Source organism: Sturnira hondurensis, unplaced genomic scaffold (genome assembly GCF_014824575.4).
Source record: "Sturnira hondurensis isolate 20B ecotype Veracruz unplaced genomic scaffold, ASM1482457v3 Scaffold0014745, whole genome shotgun sequence".
NCBI lineage: Eukaryota > Metazoa > Chordata > Mammalia > Chiroptera > Phyllostomidae > Sturnira > Sturnira hondurensis.
This window is the reverse complement of record NW_028087376.1, coordinates 5,081,078-5,097,832: the sequence shown is the minus strand read 5'-3', so window position 1 is coordinate 5,097,832 and position 16,755 is coordinate 5,081,078.

The following is a 16,755-nucleotide window of genomic DNA, read 5'->3' as shown; positions in this document are numbered from 1 at the left end:
TATTTCATGCCCGTTTGTCAGGAAGGAAAAACAACGTCTGTTCAGGCTGCTCTATTCTGGGGAGCCTATGTGAAAGGGTGCAAATTTGTGCTACACTTAACATAGGTTATGGGGACAAGACGTGTGTGGTGTTTATATAATATATTGCCACGTAAAGGAACATGAGAATGGTATGTATGTTATGTTTTTATTTAGCATTTTATATTTTTGTATATATAAATATTTTGTGTGGCTATAAATAGAGCTCTGTATCTCTGAATACATAACACTACAAAATCCCTTAAAAGATGTGTAAAGGAGTATGCCCATTGGTTGTGTATTCACACATCTTTCTATGGACATATGTTCTTGCCATTGAGATCATTTAGCATATCAATGTGGTGTAGGTAAGAAGAGGACACAGGAAGCAACCTTATGAAGTTAGGAGGGTGAAGCTGGGAAGGAGGAAGTGGAAACCAGAAAAGGTATAAAAGTGAGGCTCTGACTACACATGTGTCCTGGCAAAGTCTTAGAGCAGAGCTGAAGGCAGAGGACCAAGCATAAGGTGGGAACTGTCCGATGAATCAGCTGATCTAATAAAAGAAAATGGAGTGTCATTGGGAATCAGAACTGCTTGCATGAGTGACTTGAAATTACAGGGAGTTCCCAAATCAGAAACCCGTGACCATCCGAACCCAAGGAACTCCTTCCCTCCTTAAGCAGGTGTCTTGACAAGGAAGAACCCGTGAGGCAGAAGGGTCCTCAGAAACGCCTTGCATTCAATGTTCTCTGAAGAGTAGTTGGAGGAAGGTTTGGGCTAGCCTTCTTAATCCCAGCCCAGAACTAGATTTACCAACTTCATTTACATCTGGGGACTTTACAGAGACTGACTTTTGTTGATCAGTTTTTATCTTTGTAAAGTAATGCATGCATATAGTTTAGAAAAGTCAAATATTACTAAAAGACTTATGAATACAAATTGCAGATCCATAATCCACCTCCCACCCCTAATCCTATTCCCCACAGGATGCTACTTTCCATTCATTTATCCATACCTGTCTCTTGTGGTGTTCATATACTTCCACATAATGCTACTACATAGTTCCTTAATTTATCCATTTTATCCATCAATGGGCTTCTCTTTCTGTAGATGAAAATTCAGTCTCCCTGCTTCCTCCCTCCCATCCTCTCTAATCAGTATTCAGGTGTACATCTTTATGCCAAGCACAATGTGTTGTTTAGTTACAGTACTTTTCTTATACAACCTTTTTTCACTTGTTTAATATTTTTAATTCTCTCAGGAATTTTTCCATGTGCTCTAACGTATTCCCAGTTAAATCTTCCATCCAGGCGGACCTATCAGACACTGCTTTAGTTGTGTTTTCTCAGCAGCCCCGTTTCCCTCCAGTGTGGGCAGTCGCTTTCTAGGCCTGCTCCAAGACCACTTCAGCTCATTCTCATTCTTTTGTTGTCACCTTGAGACACCATTGCCCTCTTTCCTGTTTTTGGTCACTTTTCCTCGATTTTATGCCTGCTTCATTTTCAGTTTTGACCCTCATATTATGAAGGTACCTTGCTAATAACTTCCTCAGAAAACATGTAAGAGGAGTAAATGTTTTAAGAACTTAATATCTGGAAATATCTTTATGCCACCCTCAAAATTGATTGATACTTTGGGTATAAAATTATAGTTTTAAAATAATTCGATCTCATTGGTTAAGGCATTGCCTTGTTATTGTCTAGCCTCCAGTGCTGCTGCTGAGAAGCTGGACGCCATTCTGGTTGTTGTTGCTTTTATGACTTGCCTGTCTCCTTCTGGAAGCATCTAGAATTTTCTTTATGTTCTCAGTGTTTTGTAATTTTACAAAGATGTGCCTTAACGCAGGTCTGTTCAAATTCACTGAATGGGAAATTAATTGGAACCCTTTAATCTAAAGTTTTTGTGTCTTTTAGTTCTGAGAAAGTATCCTGATATATTTCTCTGATAATTTTTTAAATTCTGTTTTCATTTATCTCTCTTTTAGTCATTTTTGTTCATCAGAAGTTAGACCCTCCTGGATGTATTCTCTGATTCTCTTATCTTTTCTATTGTTTTTCACTGTACTTTCATGGAAATTTCCTAATTTTTTCTTCCTACTATTTGACTGGATTTTTAAAATATTCTGTTAACATGACATTCTAGGTTTTTAAAAAAAATATTTTATTTTATTTATTTATTTTTAGGAAGGGAAGGGAAGGATAAAGAGAAGGAGAGAAACATCTTTGTGTGATTGCCTCTCACTTGTCTCCTACTGGGAACCTGGTCTGCAACCCAGGCATGTACCCTGATTGGGAATCGAACCGGCGACCCTTTGATTTTCAGGCCAGCACTCAATCCACTCAATCCACACCAGCCAGGGCACATTGTAGGTTTTTGATTGTTCATATAACATTTTGCTTTTGCTTTATAGATACAATACTTTCTGTTATCATTGTGACAGTATTACTTGTTTTTAAAAATTTTCTTTTGGTCTGTACATTTTTTCTTGTTTCCTCAGAGTTCTTTTTTAGCAATTTATTTCAGTCCCTGTCATTCAGTTTTGCAAAAATGTTTGTTCTTTGACTTCCTAAATTCAAGAGTGAGGCACTAAAACGTTGATTGCCTGGGTTGGTCTACAGTAGGAAGGGAGAGGGATGAGCCTTTTTACTGGGGGACTCCCAAGTGGTAGTTACCTTTTGAGTGCTGTTCAGCTTCTCTAGAGAAACCTCTAATTCTTTGCTCAGTGTTCCTGTTTCAATCCAGAGCCCAGAATCTCTGGGTCTAGAGCCATTTTAGCTTAAGTACTTCTTAAATAAACCTTCCATCTTCTTCAGAAATAAAATAGGAGTTAGTTCTGGCTCTGCAGAATGGAGGAGGGAACGAAGAGCTCTAAATGCTCCTTCCACAAACTTTCCACCAGTCCTTCTATTTTTAGCCTTTTTAGGATTCTACAAGAAGAGTCAGTTTTCTTCTCATTGCCCTGCAGAAACTTATTTCAGCTTAATCTGCTCTGCTAAGGCAGTTACTACTCTTCCCATGGCTTGCTTTCTTCCAAAGATCTGTTGACATTTCTTATCCACTCTTGTCTTCTTTCCTGTTGTCTTTTTCCTTGTGAGTTTATTCCATTTCTTATTCTTTTGTTATCAATATTTCTTGTTCTAATTGCTTTGGTAGTGTTGGGAGAGGAAGCGGAGATAAACACATGTTCAGTCTCTCATGTTTCACTAGAAGTTGCGAGACTTTGCTTTTAAACCTGCCTTTAATGCTATTGGATTTGTACAGGGAAACTCCTGCTTTAAGAGAAGAGACAAATCCTCATTTCTCATTCTGACCTTGCTGCTGACTCTAACAGTAACATGGCATATCAGTGCTTTAATATGAACTTTCATGAAAGGATAAGAGTAGAACTACTCTGCTCTCAAGACCATGCCAATAAAGACTCTTCAGTGACTGCTGAGTCTCAGGGGGACTACTCTAAACCCATGGGTTTAGAGATTCTTGGTTTGGAATTTTCTGTTTGTGAACAAATGGGTTCCAAAACATATGAGTGACTTTTCTTGCATTAACAACAATGAAAAAAAATACTTCACTGTAAAATATCTAAGCATGGGAGGTGGTATTTGCAGATTTAGCCAGGACTGTAAGAAGAAATGCTATTGTGAACTTGACTGGGCTATTCATAGAGGTTCTGAGATGTCCTGGAGTAGGTTCTTGCATGTGGAGGAGGAGTAGGAATAAGTGAAGTAAGAGAATTTTTCCCCTTCACTTACTGGAAAAACACCATGGCATGGTATCTCTTTCTCGTGGCTTCTGTTAGACGGACCACACGCACACCTATTCGTGTAACTGGAAGTCTAACTAATTGCTACTATACAACTTCACCTTCTTTTTCTTTTTGCTTCCCTTTTCTCTTTTCAACAGGACTTAATTAAGCCTTGGTAGCTCTCGTCAAGGTTAAAGCCCATAGCCTCAGATCTACGTTCAGATGCCTTCATTTTTTACAGCACTGTTTCAGAATATAGATATAAAAAGTCCATGTTAGGAGAAATAAATTGGGTTTATACTTTAGTCATTCATTCAACAAACTTTTGTTTGTTGAATCTGGCACTGTGCTTTGTGATGAAGATATAGAGAAGAGTGGGTTATTGGCCCCTGATCTCAAAGAGCAGTTTAGTAGAAAACATAATATAGCAGTTGCTATAATAGGTATTTATGAATGTATTCAACAAATGTTTATTAAAAGCATATTATATTTAAGGTATACTAGATGCTAACATGCAAAATAGAACCATTCTAAGGGCTTGTAGCCATTTGAAGTCATTGGAAGGATTTAGGGGAAGAGTACAAGTAAAAGCCCTTGACCATAGGTCTAAAAGATTAAAAGGTCACAAGTAAAAACCAACCTGTTAAATAACAGACAGTATTTGCAATTTGCAATGCCTAACTGGTCTGATTTTATTCTTGCTTCTTGCCATTACATTCTGTATAAAGTAATCAGGACTTCTAATAAATATATATCAGGTTAAATCAGTTACCTGCCTAAAATCAAATCAATCCTATGTTACTTTCCAGTTTGAGAAAAATTAAAATCAAACTGTCATTAAGCATCCTTATACATATATTTACTTCATACTCATGATTATTTCCATGAATAAATTTCTCTAAGAGTGTGATAATTTTACAGCTCTTGAAGGATATTGCTACCCTTCCCTCAGGATGCCATGTATAAGTTTACACTCACACTAACAGTGCGCGAGAACAGTATCTGAGAAGGTCAGTTTCCCTATGCCCTATCTGGGTATCTGTAGTTCTTAGTATCCTTGCATTTTAAAAAACATTATAAAATTGACATATAAATTGACATGTCAATGTTTTATTTTCAAATCTCTGTTTATCAGAGAAGCTGATAACAATTTCACATGTTTTCTAGTCTATACTTAACATTCTTTTATTAAATTGCCTAAGCCAGTTCCTGTCTTATTTTCTATTGGTGCTCATCACTTCATAGTATATTTAGGCACTGTTTGTATTTGACAGACTTTTGTCTTTTGTGAAGTATGCAGAATGTGTTTTCACCTTGCTCTGATTGTATTTTTTTAATATGTGAGTTTTACATCTTAGGCTAATCTATAAATCTCTAAATGGAATCCTATTTTTTCATTCTAAATAATGATATATTTTAAATATTAAAAAATCATATAATAGATACCCATGTGCCCACTACCTAACTTTAACTCTTTCCTTCTTTTCCTCTCTTTCTCTCCCTCCCCTTCCTTCTCTGTCCCACCCCACCCCCCTCTTTCTTCCTTCAACCTATCTTTGTGAAGATAGAAGACAAGGCTTTCACTTCATCCTTCACAGAGCCAGTGATCTCCATGTATTTATTTTATACTGGCTACTTTTTCTATTGATTTGAACTGCCACAGAAAACTATACAAACTTTTATGTATTTAAATATATTTTACAGGTTATTTTGTTCCATTAGTATGCTATAATTAATATTTAAAACCAGAACTTTATTGCTTTAATTACTGTAGCTGTATGCATTTTAATATTTGGTAGAACAGTCCTTCTTTACTATTTCATTTCTCCCCCAAACTTTCTAGTTAAGCTCCAATTTTTATTTTTTCAAAGGAACTTTAGAATCATTGTATCAAATTCTAATCCCCCAAAAGGGGGCTCGAATTATAATTGTGTCAGATTTATAGATTCATTTAGGTGAGGTTAATAACTCTATAGTTGTATTTCTCCATATGGCTAACAAACATGACTTTGTCTCTATACCTTTCTTCATGTTTCACTGTAAAATGTTGCACTTTTTACTCTACAATTATCATGCAATTCTCATTAAATATATTTCTAATAATTATATTTTCTAATTCCCATTGTAAGTGGAATGTTACCATTATTTTTTCTGATTATTGCTGACATATAGGAAAGCTATTGATTTTTAAAAATTAACTGAGTTTTACAGTTTGCTACCTTATTGAATAGTTTAGTTTTCATAGTTTCTCCATTCTCTTAAATTTATCACGTAGGCTATTACAACACTAGCAACCAAGGATGCTTCTGCCTCTTGCTTTCCAATGCACATACTCCCTAGTTATTTTTCTCATCTTATTTCTTTAGCTGGAATTTCCAAAACAAGGTTGAATATTAATAATAACAATGATAATATCGGGCAACTTAGTCCTATTTTTGTTTCCAGGGTTTCACCATTGCAATTCTGTGCTTAGATTCATAATTATATAAGATAGAAATGATGTTTTACTACATGTCTGTATATACATTCATGTCTATATATACACTTATACACACTGCATTATGTCAATAGTGCAAAAAGGGAAATGCATATGTTATATAAAATTGGGAAATTATGCTTCATGAGTGAACTAAAATATGAACGTTATTTTCTTTTCTCCTCAGAAAGGACTAATTCTACTTCTTTCCCTCAGAGAAGTTTCCACTTCAAAGAGCTGGCTGAAATTTGAGAAGCGAGTTTGTCATTTTGTACTGGGGAAAAGCGCGGGCACAGGGAAGGCCATTCGGCTCATGACACTTATATGTATTCAGTTGTGAAAGTCATGACCTCATTAATATTAGCATTTAAAATGTTAATGTTTTAATATTTAAAATAAACATTGGGATACTTCTCCAGATTTTTACAGATACAGTTTTTATAATTGTAGATACAGTGTTCATGGAATTTCATATCAGTGAGCCATTTATTAACTTTAAAGTATGGGTCCTGCAAGTGAGAGGGGCAGACAGTGGTGTCTTTCCTAATTCGTCCTGGGAACAACTCACTGAAGGTCCCCCGGACAGGTGCAACATGCTCTTCGAATGTTAATAAATGAACTTTCTAGAGGAAGCAAGCTCTCCAGAATCACTGAAAGCAGAATATAGGGACAAAGAAGGTAGAAAAGAAATTGGAGAGGGGCTGATTTCTCCTTCATAAAATCTTGGACCTTTTATTCTATGCTTTCAGATATATTTAACAATGTCAATAAAGATTATTTTAACCATAACAGTAAATAATTTAAGGTGCTAAGTGAAGGTGGAAGAGGCAGGGGAGAAAACTCGAATTTGAAAACTATAGTGTTTTATTCCTATGTAATCTTGTCAAAGTTTCCTCACTAAAACAGAAATTCAGGCAAATAGAAGGTGGAGACCTCCAAGGAATTTGTTAGTGGTAATGGCATGTGTTGTACTCCTAGAAAGTACTACATAATTAACAGATGTGCCTTCCTTCCTAAAGCCAGGTCAAGCTATTGGATGAGTGAATTGTTTAGTTGTTGAAAAACTACTCAGCTTTCTGCCAGGGGAACAGGGAACTGCATGCTGCTGAGGTCTGCAGCCCTGCAGGTGGCCCCTTTCCCACGTATTCACATACAACACTCTGGCACGTGCATCCCTACACACGTATGAACACAAGTAGGGCCCACTGTTGCATTAAACTGTGTGCAGCAAACTCTTGTCCTCAGCTTGTGATAAGCTGACGATGGTGGGTTGAAAATAAAGGGATCTTGTATATTCTTATCTCAGAAGCATAGGCCTTCCTTTCCCCCTTCATCCTTTCCAAAGCTAACCTTTCCTTCCACGAACTGACTCCGAATTGTCTCCTACTGATCAATGACCATCCCATCACACCCACTGATTGTCCCCAACTATTCCCCTTCTGTGTCTTCAAACCTTTTTTCTCCTTCTGTCAACAATTTCTGTCTTTTCCTTTGAGTCTATTTCTGCCGAAATTACAGAACTATCTCCTTTACCATGAAACTGAAGGAATTGTTTATATTGCCATCTGCATTTTCTGGGTATGTATTCTCTGAATTCTCTTCTGTCCTTATGATGCATAGCACTTAGTATTTTTTGGACTATAAGATGTGGTTTTTGACCACATTTTTTGCTTCAAAATGTTTTCCCCTATTTTCCTCCTTTAAAACCCAGGTGCATCTGAGATCTGCACCATATGATGCACCTAGGTTTTAGAGAGGAAAATGGGAAAAATTTTTTGAAGCAAAAAATGTGGTAAAAAAGTATATCTTATAGTCTGAAAAATATGGTAATCTGTTCTCAACATTCCTCTTTTCATCACCAATTGACTGCAAATAGTCTAACTGAATAGCTTATTTTCACTCCTCATCTTATTTTATCTTTCTTTACCATTTTTATGTACTCTCCACGGGTGGGCTTGTGTGTTCCCATAACTTCACATCTACTTTCATAATCTCAATTCTCGTGTACGATAATGAAAGTCCTGAGCAGATAGATCTCTTTCTTTAGCTTGACACCTCCCACTGGATAGTCCCAGACCCCTCACACTCATTATCTTCAAAACTAAACTTATTAAAGTAAACTGGAAGAGAGTTTATTATATATGCAACATAATGAAAATTAGATGATTTCTGGGGTTCAAAATCATGAATATATTTATTTTGAGAGAAAGCCTCCATTCATAAAGCATCCTTATTTTTCAAGTTGAAAAAAACAGTCCACTACAAAGGACTCTGGCCCAAATGAGCTTGTATTTGACCCCAAACAAGATTTTGTTCACCACCAACAAGGGATCATGGGGGGAGAGAAGGAAGTTATACCATTGAAGTCCTGGGAAGTTAAATTTTCTCAGTTCTAGAAAGTTTTTTTGTGCTCCTTGTGATACCACTTACTAGGCCCCACTTCCCTGTAGTAGATACTCAGTAAATGAACACTTGATTTGACTAAATTTATAGTTTTGGAGAACATTTGTGTCTGTTTTAATTGTTCTGAATCATACCAGTGAAACTCTGAATTTCTTGTTGTATGGTGAGTTTCCCTATTTCTTTCCGTTGATTTTCTTGCTAAATGTAAACTGTTTCAAAGAAGGTTGAAATTAGACTAACATTTCCAAAGTGTCTACCTTTCACTCTCACTGAAGAAAACCTCTGGATTTTTTTTTTACTCTGCTGAAGTATCATGACACCTGTCTAGACCAATTAGAGAGAGAGAGTGGTTGAGTCTCGGCAATAGAAATGATGGATGTGCTGGGGATGGTTTTAGTGACTCATTAGCCAAATGCTACAAAGATATAAAAGTTTTGTGGTTTTTATTTTCATTTACTTCGAGAGCCTGCTTAAGCCTGTACCATTCTCTCCATTACTTCTTTCTTGTGCAGTTGAAAGAAACTATCTCTTCAAACCACCCTGTGTGTCTTGCATTTAGTATGCAACCTCTCTTGTTGCCAGGGCCTTTAGTTATCCCAATCATATTTCTAACTAGTAGGATTTCCAGGCTGGAGGAGGAAAGTGGCAGGAACTTAAGTATGCCTTAAATTCACCTCTTTATGTCCGTCTCCCTAGCACAAGTGATGGACACACTAGTGCTTTTTTATCTTTTCATTTCTTTTTTTACTTCATATCAATTTATGGCATTTGGGTTTGCTTTTGTCTTTTATTACCCCTACCCAGCCTCCATCTTCTCATTCCCTCCTGTGATTAGTCCTGTGGCAGGTGCATCTTTCTTTGGTGCCTTGGAAAACACTAGGTTTTTATTCATATTAAGTCCACAATATCATAAATGAAATTTTGATTTGGGTGTAGAGGTTTCCCTGCTTGTAATATGAATCATAAACACCAGCAATGCAATTTTAAGAAGCTGATTTTTTTTTTCACCAGGGAAGGAAAATAAAATCTCAGAATCTGCTAGAGTCTGACCTCCCCCCTCCCCCACCCACCACCTACTTCCTCTGAACAAAGGCTGGGCAGTCTCAATCATTCTGAATACTGTATGAAATTTGAGGCAACATACAGAGCATGTATGGAAACAGAATGTGCAGCAGGAGATGGATTGCCCCTCTTGCAATATTTACGTATCGGCAGCCTTGTTTGTGTGCACACGTACGGCACATGGGAGGTAGGAGGAATGGCTGGCTGTTGGTACAGATTTATATTTCCCATCACTGCTCTCTATCCTTTGGGATCAACTTTGTTATGGGAACACCAGTGGGGGTTTATTACAGTGTGTGACAGCAGGTGTGGGGCTGTATGTGCATTGTCGATTCATTGTCCGCCTGGATCAGGATTTATACAGTCACGCACCCCTTCTTTCCAAGAGCTTACTTGGTGCACGGACATTCATGTATCGGTGGCACTGGGTGCTGCACAATGCCCCCTGAGTCAGCGACAGGATCCCACACACGTCAGGCAGGGCTGGGAGTGCATTCGAAAAGATTTGGTTCTACAGACTGATAGAGCCAGAGCGGAAGGGGGAGGGAGTGGCATGCTGGTTGAAAAGGGGGAAAGGATTAGAAGGACGAATTGTTAGTTACAAAACAGTCAGAGAGATGTAAAATAAAGAGCAGAAAGTATAGTCGATGATATTGTAATAACTATGTGTGGTGCCAGGTGGGTACCAGAAATATCAGGGGGACACTGTAAAGTATATATGATTCTCTAACCACTGTGCGGCACACCGGAAACAAATACAAAAGAATATTCAATGGAAACTGTAATTGAAAAATAAAATTTAAAACAGATTTGGTTTAAATGCTTACTGCTTTTCAGTTTTAGATTTAAGTAATTTAAGAGATACAGATGCCACTGAAGTAGGGAGACTCACCATCCAGCAAGAAATTCAGAGGTTCGCTGGTATGATTCAGAACAATTAAAACAGACACGCAGGTTCTCTAAAGCTGCAAATTTAGTCAAATCAAGTGTTCGTTTATTGAGTATCTATCTACTACAGGCCAAGCAGGCCTAGTAAATGGTATTATAAGGAGCACAGAAGTGTTTCAAAAACTGAGAAAATTTAACTTCCTAGGATTCAAATGGTACAATTTCTTCTCTTCCACAGGGACCCCTTGTTTGTGGGTGAAAAAAATCTTGTTTAGGATCAAATACAAGCTCATTTGGGCCATAGTCCTTTCTGACAGACTTTTTCTCAACTTGAAAAATAGCAATGCTTTATAAATGGAGGCTCAAAATAAATATATCCATGAATTGTAACCTTAGGAGTCATCTAATTTTTATAGCTGAGAGAAGTAAAAATATGTACTTTAGGGGAAATTGAAATAACAAATTTTAAAAGATTATAACATAATGATAAGTTTATAAATTACTTTCTTAATTCCAAGATATGGGATAAAAGGGGTAAAGGGTTGAAGGTATGTATTTGGATAGTTTTTAAGTAGAATGAGTAAATAGTTATTTCCCATTTCTGGGCACCATGTTAGGTACTAGATATCAAGAGCTACAAGATAAAAATTCTTGACCTCAAGAAACCCATAATTCTGGGGTACCTTGTACTAGCCCCTTAGCTAATTCTTTTTCTTTATACTCTTCTCAATATGCTTCCCTTCAAGAGCTGTTTTCTTAAAGAACTTCAAGTATTTCCCAGATGTGATCATTAATATGAACAAATGGTTTAGGACATGTACTTATGCAAGATTCTCCATTCAAAGGATCTGAAGTCATAAAAATCAAAAGTCCAGTTTCTCTTGATTAGTGGTTTTGAATTGTCCTCTTACCTCAAACTCTCTAGCTTGAAAAGGGTACTGAGGAGTTTATGACATTCTCGACTTTATCAACAGACTGATCTTGCTAAAACACAAGTCTGATTATATCTTTCCTTAGCATAGCATATAAGACCCTGCATACATACCTCTTTATTTTTGTCTCCTCTTCCTTCTGCTTGTCCCAAAATTCTCACAATCAAAACTGTCTGGAGCCCCTGTATGCTCCTTGCTTTTGCCTAGCATCTCTGTCTTTGGATGTCTTGCCCCATATACTCTTTGGGGAAATTTCCTCTGCATAATTGTTTTTCCCACCTGGCAAATCCACTGCTTCCTTCAAAACTTTGTATACACTTATATTTTAGAATCATAACAGTATACTACTTTTGTTTTCCTGTTAGTCTTCTTTATAATATGATGATGAGGTTTTTTTGATGTATGGAACAAAGATATTTATGGCTACATCTCAAGTATTGCAGTAAAGTCCTTCTGTATTCCTTTATCCCCTGTATCAGTCACAGATCCCGGAGCAAAATAGGTTCTAAGTTAGTATTCACTGGGCAGAATGTTGAGGGAGATTGTACAAGCTAATTGAAACAACTGGAAAACAAAATAAAGTGATGGTATATAAAGATGAAAAGTCCCAAATAGAGGTGTCCTCGTGGTTTAGAGGAATGCAAAGGAGGTACAGGGTTGGAGGCTGCTGAGCATTCCAGGAAGAGAGAAAGCCTGAGGTGGACACTGAAGGTGGGAAGAGTGCTTGGCAGGTGGAAAGAAAGGATGACATTCCAGGGGGAAAAAGCCTCTCAACAAAGGCCACTGGACCACTCCTTGGTGATCATATAGCCTAGATTTTGTAGGTGGTTCTTATTTCATGTCACTTAATTCTTTTTAATGAAAGCTATTGATCAAATGACTGTCTAAATGTAATTTAATCTGTATATCGTTGTAAGCTTTTTCCCATAACTAGATTTATGAAATGGAATATATATCCTGGTTTTAGATTGAAAAATATGGGTACAATTTCCTATGTAAATTTGCATCTGAGGGTGAAAATCTCCTGCTTTGGGGCACAGAGTCAAGGAAACCAAAGCATTGGCATTTTCTGTTTTTCTTGGTTGATGATTCCTATTAACCTGCTTCTGTCCTGGCTATAGGTGATAAATAGATATTGCTGCCCAACAAGAAGTGAAAACCAACAATTTTTTAGATGAAATTTCAAATAATTATTTAGTCTTATACTGTTGTGTAATAATTATTTCATGGAGAACAGGGAGTTTTCAGAACTTTGCTAGCCAGGGTTCTAGAAGCTCTAGAAATCCTTGGGAGGTTGTTAGAAATGCAGAGTCCTAAGCTCCATCCTGGATCTACTGAATCAGAATCTGCATTTGAACACTCTCCCTCCATGACGTGAATGCTACTGGTCTGCAGGCTGTTCTTTGAGTGGTGAGCCTTGCAGGCATTTTCACCTGGGGCTCCACATTTGAACCGCAAAAACACAGAAAATGATTTGAAAGGCTATTTTCTCAATCTCCCAAATTTGGTACACAAGTAGTACATTCTAGATGCAGAGGTAAGAAGTTAATTCATTATATACAATGGATGCCTTGGAGGATTAGGACTTAATTAATTCTCTTATGGATCCCCAGTCAGGAAAGCCATCCAGAATCCTGAACTTGATGGAGAATTCAGGTCAATTCTATTACATTTAAACTTCATTAAGTGTGAACACATTGAAATAGGCAGGTGTGAGCTATAATCTTGTGAGATGTTTGCCTTCCCATTAGTGAAATGTTTGATTTTATTCTGAATTATCAGAAATCATAACCAGTTTCATACAAACGGCAGCTTTCTGAGATTTAGCAGAGTTTTGAATGCCTGATTTACAAACCCAAGTAGTGCAGATCTAGCTATGACTGCATAAAGTAAGTAAAAGCATGGAACATGATTTTCATAGCTGTATGTGTCTGTCTGTCTGTCTGCCCCCCAAAAGTTCAGCCATTGTTAATATAATAAGAATGGTTTGCACAACATCCCTGTAACCTGGCAGCCGAGGAGAGTGGGCTGGAATGTGCATGCGTGAACAATGACTACTTCACTGTACTAGTCAGTGAGGGGCAGTAGATGCCATTGAGTGAGCAGGTGTACTGTGTGGCCATCACATTCATTGCTCTGAGTGAACAGAGCAATGAAAATGCATCAAATTTTGTGTTAAGCTTCAACATTCCTCCTTGGAAACTATTTGGATGATCCAGAAGGCTGCAGCTGTGGCGACTGGTGATGGGCAGCTTCATCACGACAACATGCCCACTCGTGCATCACATCTCATGCAGATTTTTTTGGCAAAACATCAAATCACCCAGGTGACTCAGTCCCCCTAAAGCCCAGATTTGGTGCCCTGTGACTTCTGGCTTTTCCCAAAACTAAAATTACCTTTGAAAGGGAAGAGATTACAGACCATTGATGAAATTCAGGAAAATACAATGGGCAGCTGATGGTGACGGGGCGAACTGTGTGAGTTCCCTAGTTGCCAACTTTGAAGGGGACTGAGGGCATCATTGTACTATGTACAGTGTTTATTGTATCTTGTATTTTCTTCAGTAAGTGTCTCTGTTTTTCATGTTACATGGCTGGATACCTTCTGGACATATAATTTAAATGACTTCAGAATTTAAAGACATTTTTGTCAGATACCTAAACTAAAAATCACTCATTTTCCCACAGAGTGTATAGAGCAGCCACTGATAATGTGGTAATACGAAAGGTGAAATTTTCCCATGCTCTGGGCCCATGAAAATGGGGCCATAATTGACTTTATTTGGCAACTTTCTCCATTAACATTCATTATGACAGTCATGTCTGTCCTGGGCGTGTAAGTGTGTGTGAGATTGGATCTGGGAAAAGAAGAAAATGTCTTTGAGCACGAGGCAGCGTTTGGCCTCACTACCTGGAGTAAAAAACCAGGGAGTGCTGAGGCACATTAACAGCCAGGGACTTCTGACGGTGACCTCCTACAAAATTGGATCAGGCTTTTCTCTGGCAGCTGTATTAAGCTCACACATTTGATGAAATGTGCTTATGAAGCCAGCATATTTGACTGCTTTCTTTCTTCGCCCCTTTTTTTTTTCCGGGGCATAGATTCTTTATTATCTGCTGAATTCATTTCACTCTGTCAATATTCCATAGAAAAATGATGGACATTCTATAATTTTGACTTATATATTAATTCATAATTTTGATGGCTCTACCTTAGGGCTGCTTTCTTTCTCATAGCCTTGTCTTCTCCCTCCTGCTCCTGAGTTGGGTCTCTGGTTGTTCCATCCAGCAGTTCAGCTTATGACAGCTGCGTCTCCCTTATTGCCTTAGCGTACTGTAGGTCTTTTTTCATATTAAACCCACAATAATGGCAATGAAATTCAGATTTATAGCTGGAAATCAGCCTATTTGTAATATGAAACATAAACATTGGGGCATTTGAAAAAGCAAACGGATTTTTTTCCTGCTTTGTATTTTTCCTTTCTTCGAACTTCATGACTTGAGTCCCAAGCAAGTGCTATTTTAAAATTTTCTGGCACCATGTAATATAATTGATAATAGTGTTTAAGCAGCATCTAATATCATCCAGCATAGTGCAAAGTGAGCCATCCCAGAATATGAGCTTAAAAAATCACATTAACACTTAGACAAAATGAAATTTTTATACTTGATTTGCTCATGGTTGGACGGATGCAACTAAACACAATTTGAGCTGTCACTTTGCAAAGAGGAAAAATATGCAACTTTGGAATATTTCAAATGAGCCCAATATTAGATTCTATAACTCAAAGTGACACAGGAAATACTATTTGCAACATGATTGGTTCATTAATATTTGGTAATTGTAGTACATCATTTTAAGGGGGAAATAAAATGCAAACGAATGTTTGCAGCTTCCAGTCAGTCACTGCTTCTCAACCGCCACTCCCAGGAAAGGTTTGGGAGCTAAAGGGCATGTGTATTGGAGAGGTTATATTTCCCCCTCCCCATTTTTATTTTGGAAGAATAATTTTCATCATAAACCAACATGTCAGACAAAGCATCTACATTTTAAAAAAAATATTATTTCACGATTTTCCACATGCACATTTGATGTAAACCCTGGAGGTGTATTCCCTGAGTACCTATTAGCTCCATTTTAGGGAAATTACATTAAATTATTAGTGACAAATTTACTTGTCTGCCAATGTATTTTTCTGGAATTTTACTACAACATCAATACTTGGCTGTTTTATATGGGCCCTCATTTACCTGTCTTTGAAGGCAGCAACCCCTTGGGGAGCCCTGTCTGTCACTAACAGAAACTGGAAAGAGTCTTTAAGTTTAACATTCACAGTTTTGAATTAGATGGAAAAATATGTTGCACTTTCAAAGTGTAATGTGCCCCTCTGAATTTTACAATTAGGCAAGTTTGTTGTTTGTTTGTTTGTTGTTGTTGTTGTTGTTGTAATCTATTGTCTCACTTTTTGGACAGAAATAAAACAACACAGACCCATCACCAGGTAGTAGAGAATTAACAATGACTGTTATCTTTGGGTGTAAAATATGTCTGTCAGGGACCAACAGCAAAATGTTTCTTTTGTTTATTTTAGGGAAGTTAGTGTGGAGAGGATTTACTGTGCTGCGAACAGAGCCCCTCCGTGCATTGTTTGTTCCCTTCTGTCCTAGTCGCTGCTGGGAGCAGTGGAGAGCGCCGCATCCAGGTCCGGGTCGCGTCCGGAGCGGGGTGGGAAGCCCGGTATCCTCAGGTTGCTGGCAGAAGCCTCAGGAGAAAGGATCTGAATGATCAAGATCCCAGCCCTTTATTGTGATCTGTTGTCTCATTTTAAGTAACTATTAATGCTGGAACCCAATTTCATATTCCTTTCTTACAGGAAACTCTCCAAATTTTCTAAGTTTTAGACCCCACAAAACCTGAATCTATTGTTAAAATTGGACACTATTTTTCTTTGCATCCCAGAGCAGGAGCAGCATGTGTGAGGCACGGAACAAAAGTTACATCTCAAACTGTAGCACCCTGTTGAGGGAGTGGATAAGGCTAGGTGAGCATGGAATATAAGGAAAGCTTGAAACAGAAACAAAGGGGACATGAAGAATAATAAGCACGAATGTAAGTCCAGGTACAGGGGAGGGGGCTGTATTCACCACTGCAGTTTCCCTCCCATGTAGAATTCTTCTTCATGAGAGTTTACTGAAGCAGTACTTGACTCTGAGGACTTCTAAAATCCTCCTG